Source organism: Kogia breviceps, chromosome 17 (assembly GCF_026419965.1).
Source record: "Kogia breviceps isolate mKogBre1 chromosome 17, mKogBre1 haplotype 1, whole genome shotgun sequence".
NCBI lineage: Eukaryota > Metazoa > Chordata > Mammalia > Artiodactyla > Physeteridae > Kogia > Kogia breviceps.
In genome coordinates this window covers 13,527,691-13,542,978 of record NC_081326.1, presented here as the reverse complement: position 1 = coordinate 13,542,978, position 15,288 = coordinate 13,527,691, and positions in this window count along the sequence as shown.

Genomic DNA, 15,288 nt, shown 5'->3' with positions numbered 1-15,288 from the left:
AGTTGTAGTGGTTCTCGTTCAAATGCTGGTATTCACGCCACTTTTCTTCTTTTTGTGTGTGTGTGATTTTATTTTATTTTTTTAATTGAAGTATAATTGGTTTATAATGTGGTGTTAGTTTTAGGTGTACAGCAAAGTGATTCAGATATATATATACATATATATGTATATATATATATATACATATATATGTATATATATATACACATGCACCCCAGTGTTCACTGCAGCACTATTTACAATAGTCAAGACATGGGAGCAACCTAAATGTCCATCGACAGATGAATGGATAAAGAAGATGTGGTACACATATACAATGGAATATTACTCAGCCATAAAAAAGAATGAAATAATGCCATTTGCTTTGGACCTAGAGATTATCATACTAAGTGAAGTAAGCCAGACAAAGACAAATATATGATATCACTTATATGTGGAATCTAATTTTAAAAAAAGATACAAATGAACATATTTACAGATATTGAAAACAACTTATGCTTACCAAAGTGGAAACATAGAGGGGAGGGATAAACCAGGGGATTGGGATGAACATACACACACTACTATAAATAAAATAGATAACCAGCAAGGACCTACTGTAGAGCACAGGGAACTATAATCAATATTTTGTAATAATCTATAAGGGAAAAGAATCTGGAAAAGGATTTGGGAACTGCTAAACTCTTGAAGTCAGCTTGCTAGTACCTAGATGTATCATCCATGTTATAAACATGCTTTCTTTGGTTGATATTTGCTTGATTTGTTTGACTGAATATTTATTTTTTAAAAATTGAAGTAAAGTTGATTTACAGTGTTGTGTTAGTTTCTTGTGTAGAGCAAAGTGATTTCAGTCATATATTCTTTTTCAGGTTCTTTTCCATTATAGTTTTTATAAGATATTGAAGATAGTTCCCTGGGCTATACAATAGGACCTTGCTGTTTATCTATTTTATATATAGTAGTTTGTATCGGCTAATCCCAAACTCTTAATTTATCTCCTTTCCCCTTTGGTAGCCATAAGTTTGTTTTCTATGTCTGTGAGTCTGTTTCTGTTTTGTAAATAAGTTCATATATATAATTTTTTAGAGTCCACATATAAGTGATATCATGATATTTGTCTTTCTCTTTCTGACTTACTTCACTCAGTATGATAATCTCTAGGTCCAACCATGTTGCTGCTAATGGCATTATTTCATTCTTTTTTATGGCTGAATAGTATTTCATTGTGTAAAATCTTCTTTATTCATTCATCTGTCCATGGACACTTAGGTTGCTTCCATGTCTTGGCTATTGTAAATAGTGCTGCTATGAACATTGGGGTGCATGTATCTTTTCAAATTTTCTATGGCAATTTGTTTATCTTATAAAGGGAATAACTAGATTTTTAAAAATAGAACTTAGTTGAGACTTTGCTTTTTAAATGATTTATAATAATTACAGAGATTAATATTTTTGTTCTTCATTTTACGGTCACACGGGAAATTACCCTTATGTGACAATTCCTCAAACTATCTTAACCAGGCAAATTCAAACTATCCCAATGGTCATGGAACAGAGAAGCTCACAGGCTAAATTAAAATGCTCAAATTATGTGGTTTATTAAATCATTTAAAAACACACAGGAGAAGTAAGGAGAAAAAGAAGGGAGAGATTAACACAGGACAGGGTACCAGCAGGGTAGAAGGGCCAAACTGCCTAATTCCTGATCCTTTCTCTCAGACTTGTAAGTCCTCCCAGCTGATGGTGTGCTTCTGAATAAGCCCAACAATTGAAACATACCCAGAGTCAACTCACTCACTTGCTGTATCCAGGAGAAGCAGGTCAATGTGCCTGATCCCTGCTGTGATTTGCCAATTAGCCTCCCGAACTCTGGGCTTTATCTGAATTTCTTGAGCAAAGCACATGTAGGGCCAGAATGAGGCCATGATGGGTGTTACCAATGGGTGGCCAATTTATAGATGGCGTGGCTGTCAGCATAGAAGTGACATGATCTATAATTATTCCTCGGTCTTTCTATCCCTTTCTATATGTAAGTTTCATTCTTGTCCATTTCATCATATGTTCTATTTATTTTATGTATCTTTAACTTGTCTTAGAGGTTACTAACTTACTCTATATTTAATAAATCTTGTCTATGCCACCCATGTCTCTCAAGCTTCCTACTTACTCACTATCAACAATTAATACATCCTATGAGTTTCATCTGTGTCTCAGAAACTGCTTGCTTAATGTCTGTGCTTAACCATTCTAAGGGTTTTATGCATCCCATTTATTTTGCTTGTTTTCTATAGCAGAGTTGAATATTTTCAAACAGGATAGCAAACACACATTACCTTGGCATTTGGCAAGGACCCGAAAATGAAAGAATCTTAACCCTGCATTTCTTTAATAACCAAGGCCAAGAATATATCTGTAATGTTTGGAAAATTATTTGGCTTGCTTTTACTTTGCTATCCTTCTTCCTAACTCCAGTAGTTTAGCAATGTTTAATTTGTTAAAGACACTGGCAATTGCTACTAAATAATTAACTTAATCTAATTTTATCTTGCATTCCTTTCAAGGTTTATTACTAGCATTTGCATTTGATTTTGTTTCTGCAGGTATAACATGTTTTTAAACTTAGCATTATATATGTTATATGAAGTTAATACATCTGAGCAAAAGTACACCAATTCCTCTTGCCATCATTGGATGCTGTTAACAATTGTTCATGGCTGTCGTTTTGGACTAGCAAACATTTGGGCTAGTGAACAACTATTTGGAAGTGAATCTGTTCTCAAGTAGAGGAGCTCCTGAACTTTTAGATGATACATTTATCTTTCAGGAAAGCGAAAAAAAGTCAATTAAAACTATTTGAGCTATGTGATGATTTTAACAATGCGGCCTTTTTCAAAATGGATACACCAATATCCATTATTATAATCAGAAAAACAACAGGATAAAATTCCACTTAACAATAGCATCAAATTTATAACTGGAATAAACTTAATAAATGGACAAGGAGATGCAAACTTTCACTCATGCATAAAGACAGAAGAAAAAAAATCAGAGATATGGCAAGGTCTCAGAAAATATGTATCACTCTGAAAAATTTACTTAGAAACATAATTTAGCCAAAACAAAGAAAGTTGAAAGTTCAGAATTCAAGAATAAGTTACGATGTAAAATAACTGTGATGGACACATGAACCCAGTAGGATCTCAAAATGAGAACATGACTGCCCAGGATACACAGTATTCTAGTTCTGTACCATTAGTAGCGTGTGTTCTACGACAAGAACTGCAAAGAACACTTGAACTTAAGCAGGTTTGTTTTTGGCATTGAAATTAACTGATTTTATATGTATTGTAGAAAACAGTGAATGAATAAATAATGTTGATATTATTGGGAACCTGGGTTTGGAAGGATATACAGATAAGCAATGGAAAAAGGAAAAATCCTGTGGTGCAGGATTTGAATTGGAGATGTAAGTATTAACTCATTTGAGCAAAACGTATTTCACGGCTCGGCTCTGTTCTTTTCTATTTTGCGATACGCGGGCCTCTCACCGCTGTGACCTCTCGCGTTAGCTGAGCACAGGCTCCGGACGCGCAGGCGCAGTGGCCACGGCTCACAGGCCCAGCCGCTCCGCGGCGTGTGGGCCCCTCGCGGACCGGGGCGCAAACCCGCGTCCCCTGCATTGGCACGCGAGCTCTCAATCACTGCGGCACCAGGGAAGCCCGACAGCTCCGTTTTTTTGAAAGAAACTAAAGCAATGACGCTCAAGAAGCAATGAACATAGCTAGACACTTACATCTTCGTCTCCAATACCATTCCCCAGCAACGGGATCAAGGCTTCGAGGAAAGATGGCCGATTCCAGGTCCGGGACAAGTAAGTGCAAGGTGTGCCTAGAATATTTTGTTGTTTAAAAAAGAAAGTGCTCAAAAAATGGTAATATGTCAAAAGGTCACAGGAATTGGCTTAATGGAGAGCTTTCGCTGACCAAATTTGGAATAATTCAAGCATCAGCATGAGTAATAGTGGTAAGGGATCATAACACGTTCAATAAACATTCATCCATGAATCCATTATGATATTAAAAAAATAGGTGAGGAGGCAGGAACAAAAAACTTTTCTCTGCAGAAAAATTCTAGCTAATAGAATTAGAAAAATTACTATTTTACAATAGTAAAATAATTGATTGATTATGCAATCAATTATACTGATAATTATGCAAATTAGCAGTATACCAATTGATTCAGGCAAGGATTAGCAATTAACACTAAAATTCCTTATTAATTATAAAGCAATAACTGTACCTTTTAATAGGAGAGCTGATAGAAACTACATTAACCATGTGATCAAATTTAGTATCACCACTATTGAACAAGTGGAATTATATGCCTCCTGATGTAATAGAGGGGAAAGCATGTAATATCACCTATGCTGTATTCTTGCCGAAAAGTTTACTCTGAGTCTAATCATGAGGAAATGATAGACAAATCCAGACACTTTACAAGACTACTATCCTGGAACTTTCAAAGGTGTTAATGCTAAGACAGCAAAACAGATAGAGGGAATCTGTTCTGCCCAGATTCTTCAGAAATACTGAAGTATCCAGGGGTGAAGCGTTATGACACTGGCAACTTTCTTTTTTTTCTTTCTTATCTTATCTTAAAAAAAAATTTATTTTATTGAAGTATAGTTGATTTACAATGTGGTGTTAATTTCTACTGTACAGCAAAGTGATTCAGTTATACATATATATATTCTTTTTCATATTCTCTTTCATTATGGTTTATCATAGGATATTGACTATAGTTCCCAGGACTATGCAGTAGGACCTTGTTGTTTATCCATCCCATCTATAATAGTGTGCATCTGCTAATCCCAAACTCCCAATCCTTCCCTCCCACCCCTGCTTGGCAACCACAAGTCTGTTCTCTATGTCTGTGAGTCTGTTTCTCTTTCATAGATAAATTCACTTGTGTCATATTTTAGATTCCACATATAAGTGATATCATATGGCATTTGTCTTTCTCTTTCTGACTTACTTAACTTAGTATGATAATCTCTAGGTCCATCCATGTTGCTGCAAATGGCATTATTTCATTCTTTTTAATGCCTGAGTAATATTCCATTGTGTATATGTACCACACCATCTTTATCCATTCATTTGTCGATGGACATTTAGGTTGTTTTCATGTCTTGGCTATTGTAAATAGTGCTGTTATGAACCTTGGGGTTCATGTATCTTTTTCAATTATAGTTTTCTTAGGATATATGCCCAGGAGTGGGATTGCTGCAACTTACTTTCAAATGCCTTAGCATTTATCTATCTATCTATCTATCTATCTATCATCTATCTATCATGAAAATGAGCAAATATATCAAAATTGGTAAATCCAGATGAAGGGTATACCAATTTTTTGTTGTCCTATTCTTTCAACTTCTCTTTAGGTTGAAAATTTGTCAAAATAAAATGTGGAGGTGGAGAGGAAAGAAATATTCTTGTTTAGAAAGGGATAATGCACAGTTGGTGATTAAAAAAACTAGACTCTGAAGTAATTCCTGTATTTAAATCTTGGTGCAAATTTAAATTTACTACCCATGTGAACTTAGCCAAATTATTAAGGCAGTAACTCCTTACTAAGCAAGTAATATTAAGGCAAATGTAATACAATCTCTTATATTCCTGCCAGTGTTGAGAAAAAGAAGATACCAAATAATTGCTGATTTATTGATTCTCGCTATATGTGATACAGGATTTTGGAGGCAAGGGAAAAATGGCTGGACTCCTTGGAAATTCTGGGATTTGTTCACAGCCTTTTCCTTTGTTAGTATTGTGCCTAAGAGTAAATGAAAATAAACACCAATGTCAAAGAATTTGTTGCCACTTTAAGCAGAGTTACCTCTCTGTTACTTAGGATTTAGCACAAGTGTATTAATTATGTTTGTTTTAGTTGTAAGTGACAGAAAGCCATCTTTTGAAGTAGCTTAGTCAGGCAGAGAGATTTACTGAAGCGAAGGGTGAAGAGATAAAACACAAGAAGGGTGGAGATATGACTGGGTGTCAGGGAGAACTGGAACTTGAGGCATGAATGCTGACAGTTGCCTTTCATTTTCTCCCTTTTTGATTTCTCTATTGTTAGTTTCATCCCCTCTAATGGATGATCATGTTCCTCTATGGGGCAGGGAACATGATCATTAAAAATAACTGTTTCTCATTGTGTGGCTTCCACTGCTAGAGATAGACCAACTCTCTACATTGAATTCAATTCAAAAGGAATTGAATTGAGGAAGGAATGTGATTGGCCATTTTGGTTCAGGTGTCCACTTCTGGGCCAATCAACTGTGGTCCTGTGTTTGAGGGGAGTAGGTAGAATTGTGTAAGATCACCGTTGCTCATGGTTGGAGTTGGGGAAGGTAGGGAAGGAATGTGATTGGCCGTTTTGAGTCAGAGGCCCACTTCTGGACCAATCAACTGTGGCCCTGTATTTGAGGGGAGTGGGTAGAATCACCTTGCTCATGCATAGAATTGGGGAAGGCTCAGTTCCAGAAGAAGTGCAGTGCTGGCCAGACAGTGATGTGGATGTCTGCAACACCAGAGTCTCAAGGTTTATTTCTAATTTTGATCACCAAGAAACAGAATAAAATTCAAGATTTCATAAAACAAGTACCTTATTAATGCATCCTTTCCCGGCAAAATAAAAATTTGGAGAGTCTGAATAACTCATAGAATTTCCAGGGGAAATATAAAAATCAAGGACATCAAGTTAAGATAAAAAGTAAGCAAAATAATTATTCTGTTTTTCGTAAATGAGGTATTGTTTGGGGGCTTCCAGGGTGGGGAGAGAGAAGCAGTGTAGTTTAATTATGCATCCGGGTCTGATAATTCAGAGCAAAACTAGACTGTGACATCATTATGAGTAAGAAAATGGTAAGTCACACACAGCAAAGAGGTTAAACTGAAGAGTTCCCACTTAACACCGTCCCTGTAAAGACCAGCTAACTCAAATCCACAGCCGCGATATTTGCTTTTGAACTGTACTTGACTTCTACAACTGAATATCTTTAACTCCTATACACCTGGAATTTTACCAAAAACTTCTGGGAACTCTTTCCATATTATTAACATTCTTAACCAGTGAACACGTCCACAACAAACAAGGGAAAATAAACTTTCCCTCTGAAATGTTTCCATGCTTTACAGTGTTTGGCACCCTTTACCTCTGGCGTTCCCCAGATGATAGCAAGAAGCAAAAATCATGCCTCATGATGTGACAGATGGCATATACTACTTTCAAAAAGTAGTGAAGGGTAATTGTCCAATTATGAGGGAATGGAGTTGTGGGTAGCACAAGGAGCCAGAATTGCTCAGTCTATGTAGATGATGTTGAGTGTAAGATTCAGCTGGCCTGGTTTGCTGCAGTTTGTCTGGTTCCAGAATCTCATGCCAGGCGCTTGGATGTACTAGGGTAACTGTTTGTGCTGTTTTAAACAACTCTTGACAAAGTGAATAGATTCGATGTTATTATCCCCAGTTTGGTTCCCGATGAGAGAATAAGGGAGTAAAAGAGTGCAAGAAAAGAACAGGTATGTCCAAAAGGCACGCATTAGGAAGCCACTTTCATAGAATAACCTATGGCTTCACGTCATTAAATATTACATGCAATGAATACTAACTAGAGCAGATCAATACTGGGTTCCCAGAGCCAAAGTATTTCTTCTGAGAGGTGACACTCACTGCTCTGTAAAAGGAGGATGCAAGAATTCATTGCACTTATAAATGCTGTGATCTTGAGTCTAGAGCCAGAAATATGACAAGCATATGTTCTTGCAGATATCAGAATTTTAAAAACATGTTGCTTTGTTCGCTGAAAATGACCAGGGCAAAAAAATTTAAAAAATAAAAGCAAGTATTAAAATCAGTTGGAACTTGCTACCCTTGCCTGGTAACCTGGTATTTGCAAAATGTACCATGTTTTTAATTTAAAAAAGAATAAAGAATAAAGAAAAGTGCTTTTGGCAAATTCCGTAATACCTCTTAACTTTAGAGTGATAGGTATGTGAAGATACCTAAATATCAGAATCATAGTGGATACAATGTCTGAATTAGAAGCTCACAGTATAGGTATTAGATTCAATAATAGGTATTTTTACAAGTTACATATAAATCCTAGTGGAATCCCTAATAATCTTGTGGTGTATGGAAAATTCACAAGCCAGTGTTAACCGAGACAGAGCCCGGAGAGGTGGAGAGCTGAGGATAGTTAAGTCCGAGGGGTCACAGGTGCTGGATCTGAACCTGATGTTGGTTTCTTGGTGTTTATATTCAAGTTGGCCACAAAATTCTGTTTGTTTTAATTATTTCCCTCAGTGAAATGGTGAGACCAACTTCTCACATATGGAAACATTTCCACACCACAAAAGAGGAAGAATGAGATTTCAAAATAATGTCATATGGGATATACAGTTCCTACGGAGAGAACTAAATAACATTTCACATAGCAAAAGTAATAATCAATAAAGTTTGTACCTCTTCCCTTTTTCTTCTCAAATCCATTTCTTAAAAAGAAAGTGCTTTCTGAAACCATTTGACACTATGGGCTACATTTAAAAATATTGATTCTTCTCCTTTATAATCTTGGCCTGCTTCTCATATTCCAGAAAAAGTTAAGTAAGAAAGAAGTGTTGTATTCCATAAAGTTCAACAGCATGAGCTTCTATTTATCAAAAAAAAAAAAAAAGGAATTCCAGAAATAACTTTTATATTACCAGAAAAGGTTTATTTTAAAATTTAATATAATAAATATGATAATTTTGTGAGCAAACCAATTTTTACATAATATAGGTAATATTCATAAGGTAGCACAGTCATCTTAGATCTAAGAAAATCTGCTTGACTATTTGCATGATTTTAATATTCCCACTAGGTTTCTTTTATTCTTTTACCTTTTGAGGAAAGAACAAAAAGATGGAAAACAATTTTTTCCCCTCATGGCTTCAAAATTTCCAGAAGTGTTATATGTCTCTTTAGGATGTCACTGGGACTTCCCTGGTGGCGTAGTGGTTGAGAGTCCGCCTGCGGATGCGGGGGACGCGGGTTCGAGCCCCGGTCCGGGAAAATCCCACACGCCACGGAGCGGCTGGGCCCGTGAGCCACGGCCGCTGCGCCTGCGTGTCCGGAGCCTGTGCTCCACAACGGGAGAGGCCACAACAGTGAGAGGCCCGCGTACCGCAAAAAAAAAAAAAAGATGTCACTGATGTTAGTTGCAATTATCTATAAGAGTTGGAATTTTCCTACAGTAATGAAAACTTGGCAGGCTGGTCAGTTTTGAGACTCTGAAAGGATTTACCTTCACTTGTGTGAGAGCATTGTGCCCATTTTATAATTGTTTCACTTATTTAATTTTTAAACATCTAACTCCAAATTTCTTTCTTTTACATCACTCAGTTTTGGCAGGTAGTTGCTTAGGTTAACATCACTGAGTAGCCCCTGTTGCCTGCACAATATTCCTTTGAAACTGTTGTGTTCAGACAGCCTTTAGTAACTGTGTTGCATAGCAATGAAAACCATTGTTCAACTAAAACTCTTTGGCCCTCATACCACTAATGAGGGAAATAAAAGCTCCATCCTGTTTTTAATTAGTGTTTGGCCATATAGTGCATGACTATAAAAATACTTATTTTATTGTATCATATAGCATTTGTGAATGCAAGCCCAGTGCCATGCTTTAGCATGGCTTTTTTTTTTTTTTTTTTTTTTTTTTTTTTTTTTTTGCGGTACGCGGGCCTCTCACCGTCGTGGCCTCTCCCGTTGCGGAGCACAGGCTCCGGACGCGCAGGCTCAGCGGCCATGGCTCACGGGCCCAGCCGCTCCGCGGCACGTGGGATCTTCCCGGACCGGGGCACGAACCCGTGTCCCCTGCATCGGCAGGCGGACTCTCAACCACTGCGCCACTAGGGAAGCCCTAGTATGGCTTCTTAAGTCTATGTCAGTGAAAATGAGGAAAACTCGACAAAGAGAAATTGAGGACTTGCTCAATGAATACAGCCTAGAAAAAAAAAACAAATCAAGTGGACCACATATGGAGTTACGGTTAAAAACAAAGGAGTATCAAGAGGATAATATTTTGCATTAACCCTCCAACCTTCCACTATGAAATATTCCATAGGGTGGTTTTTAGAGCTTTGTGGCTAATAGGTACAGTCTTACAAAACTACGGGCTACATCATTTGGAAATCGGAGTCTTGGCAGGAAGATATAATCAGCCCCTCGCCATAGGATACCATTTTCAGTAATAAAGGGAAAATAATCAGTGAAGCAACCAGTTAGTTGAAACAAAATAGGGAGGGAATAACTATCAGTTCGTATTCACTGTGACCATTACCCTCGAATCTAGTCTCCTCTTGAGCAAGGCTCCTGCACCTGGCACTCGTGCACAGAGGCAGCTGACATGATACAGAGGCCAGGCCCTAATGGCCTGCTTCCCAGTCCTCCGAGCCAGTCACCATCAATGGCTGCAGATGTGTTTGAAGAGTGATCACTCTTAGGTAACCTCCTTCAGTCATAATCCTGGAGTCCTTGTAGCAGCCAGCAGCTTGAGTTCTTTTAACATAAAGGCCAGGCCTGAATGAAGGGTCTTGGGAAACCTTTGGTAGGCCGGGCTTTAGATGTTCTAAGCAGATTGTGCAAATAATTTACAACAAAAGGCCAGGTTAATTTAAAAAGAGTTTTGTTGCTTTTTAACATTAAATCCATGTTATGCTGCTTCTGATAGTTTCTATAAGTTGATAAGCTTGTCTGATGTCGAATTCTGAATTTTAAGCGCATATGCACAAGCTGGCTAGACTATCACTGGTTCTTATTAAGCTATTGAAAGGGAAAACTGAAAGGGAGCTTTAAATCAGGTGCATTTAATAAAGCTCTGAGTTGGCACAGAGGCAATTGTGTATGTTTTTTAGTGGAGCTGGTGCTGGAAGTTTATCACCTGTACTACCTATAATTAAATGCTATTTTGCTTCCATAAAATACCATTATAATTTCTATCAACTATCATTACAGTATATGCATAGTTGATGAATTATCTTGATGTTAAGAAGCAAGTAATATAGCCATTAAATTTACTGTATTTTAATGGTGATTTATGTTTGTCGATTAGCCATAACTTGCAGGAGAAGGAAAAGGAGTTCAAAGAGGGCTCCTTAGGGCAGAATAAGTGCTCCATTTAAACTAATAGATTAACCATGTTTATTACCATTATCAATATTGTCCAGCTGAGACAGGAAACAATTCTCAATAAAGAAGACAGTTAACATACTATTTTAAGGGCCCAATTTTTGTTCTCTTTAGGGTTCTAACTGAAAGGGAATATTTTCTTTATCGTTCATGGAATGTTTTTGAAATTTGGCTTAAGCTGGAATCATTGACTTTTTATTGTAGGCCCTTCAATGCAATCTGTCTTCTTCTGGGAAAACACTTGTCCTCCCTGGAATTTGTTAGCACTTATTTGGATTAGCCAGTAGGAGTTGGCAAGAGGCAAACTGGGCTACTTGAAATGTAAAGATTTAAAGAACGGCAGCATGGTTACCTCAGCACATACACCCCAGCCCCTGGACCAACAAACAGCATATACAGTGAGCTATGTGCTAGGCATAGCTCAGATCATTCTTATTCAACATAATATGAATTCTGTCTAGGGTATACGTGTTCACTTCCTGGAGAGACTACTTTATCTAAATTCAATGCCTTCCTAACAGAATAGGACAGAGACCCACTGGATGTTAATTCTGCATAGGAAATACTATTTTCAAAGCCAACAACTTCCCTCCTCCCACATGTTTTTCAGACATGGTGACTGTGATGTCCTCTTCTGGTATCTCTGTGACAGTGCACTAGCAATGCATCCCAAGACGCACATTTCTCACCTCTATTTCTGAGACAATGAAATAAAACTAGATCTCAAAATTGTGTTCATTATTTGGAAAAGATTGTTATGAGGTTTTAATTAGAAGTTATGTGCACTGAGAGATTTATGGCTGTAAATTTCTCCATACACATGGCTTTCATTATAATGGCAGTGAACCAATAACTTTTACGGGGTTCCTGCCACCCGCTTCCCTCCCCCGCCCCCTGTGAAACTGAAATCATATTAGAGGTCACCCAGGTTTTCCAAAGAGAAGTGAACATTTATAGATTTTCTTGAAACAGGAATCCTTCTGTTTAAGAAATAAACCAGAAATATCATAGAAAAAGATGAGCTAAATTATTCTTTGCCATGTAAGTGTGGGAAAATAAAAACTATTTGAAACTTGGGCTTGTTCTAACAGTAATACTTTTCCTTTCGGAAATGAATATTTTCTATATAGACTATCTTAACTCAGGGCTGGGTTGGCGTTCACAGACTGATTAATGTGCCCCCATCATTCTACCATCATATCATATATCGTTATGTCAAAAATCTGTGTAAAGGCACAGCTATTGTCCTCTATGAAACATACACACACACACACCAGTTGGATTGCTGCTTTATAATGTGGCCTAGGTTATGAAATAACTTGTATTTTCCCTTGGTGAAAATTATGACTATTATGTATAGTTAAGCAACTTCATATTAGAAGCTGTAATTCTAAAATCTCCTTTAGTTCCCTGGGTTGGTTGTCTGAATCCATCACCCTCAATACCAGAAGGAGAAGATGGGTAGAAGTGACACTTGACTTTTTTTAAGCAGAAGGACCTTTTTTTTTTTTTTTTTTGCGGTACGCGGGCCTCTCACCGCTGCGGCCTCTCCCTTCGCAGAGCACAGGCTCCGGGCGCGCAGGCTCAGAGGCCACGGCTCATGGGCCCAGCCGCTTCGCGGCATGTGGGATCTTCCAGGACCAGGGCACGAACCCGTGTCCCCTGCATTGGCAGGCGGATTCTCAACCACTGCGCCACCAGGGAAGCCCGCAGAAGGACCCTTTTAACATGGAGAATGTTTTCTGTATTCCCATATTACAGTTATTATACTTTTAAGAGCCATTGATTGAGAAAGTAAATTTTGCTAAAAATAATATGAATGAGTTCAGTAGTGTATAAAATAAATTGATAATTATAATTGTATGTACATACATATGCATATAATAGTATGTACATACATACGAACAATATGCAATAATGTTTGCAATATGTCATTTATTCAATCTAAAAATTTGAGGGACTTGTAGATTCAAGAACTCCCCTTCCTGACTTCCTCAGGGGCTAGTGACTATAGATTTGAAACTATTGTTTTAAAATAATATTTAAATAGTTACGGTCCATTTTAAAACAACAGCAGTAATTCCTTCAGGACCCTGATAACATGTCTGTGGACTTCTGGGCCCCTACAGGAGAAATATCATTTGTAGAAAGTAAAATCAACTTTATGAAAATAGTTCAGAATTTTGCATTAACACTGCAAAAGAATTTTATTTATAAGATTATCATAACCCTGAAAATGCAATATTTAAAATTTTGGCAAATGTTGGGCTCCTGAAAATAATGTCTGAAGACCCTCCCACCCAGGTTAAAAAAAATTATTCAGATCGGATATTATAGGTGACATATGTGTCCTATTGACCCCGCAAAATAATCCTATAGTGTAGTTGTAACTATCCCCCCAATATAGCCAAAGACGGACAGTGAGATGGGAGCTGCTGTGGAGGCAACATGCTGGACAAGTAATCAACTGGGAGGAGAGTTTCCCCATCTGGACCAGATGGCAACCAGGAAGCTGAGACATTAACTCAGAATAAGAGGTGAAGAATCCCAGCATTGCTGAAGGGTGGACCCAACCTTAGGAACTGCATAGCTATTGTGCTGCAGACGAACACATTATACAGAGAGAACTGAGCCAAGGCTTTCTGAGGACTGAAGCCAAGTTGACTTAGAGCAGGAGCAGAGGAGACAGCTACAAACCCTCTGAAGACCAGGAAGAGAATATTTCAGGTTTCCATAGGAAAGGTCCAGTAGACCTGGGTAGGGACTGAAAATGTATGCTAAGCACATAATAGGAAATCAATAAGTTTAAAACAAAAATGGATGAATGGTTGTTTCAGTATCTATTGCTACATGAATGCCCCTAAAACTCAGTGGTATAAAACAATCATTTTATTACATTTCTGGATTGTGAGGATTAGGAATCTGGACAGGCCGCAGTGGGGACGGCTCATCAAAGGCTGGGTCCATCAAGATGAAGAGCCTGGAATCATCTGGAAGTGTTTTCACTTACAGAGCTAGAAATGGCTGTTGGCTGGGACCTCACCTGGGGCTGTCCACTGGAACGTTCCATCTGGCCTCTCCAGGTGATCCGTCCAAGGGGGCCACTTTGGGCTGTCCCATGTCATGGCTCCTAAGAGCAGGGAACCCAAAGACCCAAGCAAAGCTCTATCGCCTCTTGTGACCTAGCCCCCGAAGTCACATGAGATCACTTCTACCATAATCACAAATTCAAGGGAAGGGAATACAGACCCCTCCTGGCACAAGAGTCAGACTCATGTTGTAAGAAGAACATGTAGGATAGGAAGTATTGTTGCAGCCGTTGTTGGAAAACAACAATGGTCATAATTCCAAGTGCTAGGGAGGCGTGAGACGGGAGTCTCTAAAGTTGGTCTGCAAAGGTCTGAAGCACAAGAGAAGAATCTTTGGAGTGAGGAAAGAGAGTACTTTCTTTTTCCAGGTTATCATTGCCAGTCTTAACATTATCCTTCTATGCTCTGGGCTGGAGATGAGTCTAAGCAGCTCAGCCCCAGATCCAGCCTCCATGGAGAGAAGGTTCTAGCTGAGAGGGGCTACTGGGTAGCAGCTAATAAATGAAGTTTCAGGTATTAGCAAATAGAGACAATGCTGAAGCAAACTTATTAAGAACCTAGAAACTTGTCATTTTCTCTTGCTATAATGATAAGGGGCACTAATTTTTAAAGATTAGTTTGTCTAGTTTTGGGGATGGCGAAGAAATGTCAGGTTGGGGAGACTGTTGTACTCATTCATTCATTCATTCATCAGCAGACATTTGAGTGCAATTATGTGCCAGTCTCAGGGGAGGAGAGAACTTAAAGAAAAAGTGTAGTTAGTGCCTAAACTGACAGGGGAAAGGAAGCAGCTGAATCGGGAGATCAATGGGAATAAGAAGAGAGGGCCAAGCCTCGTCTAAGGAAAGAACCTGGGGGCTCAACTAGCAGGAGGCCTAACACCAGCTGTATTTATAGTCTGGTTGAAATGACCAGTCAAGTGAGTTCCCTGGTGGTCCAGTGGTTAAGACTTCACGCTTTCAGTGCAGGGGGCTTAG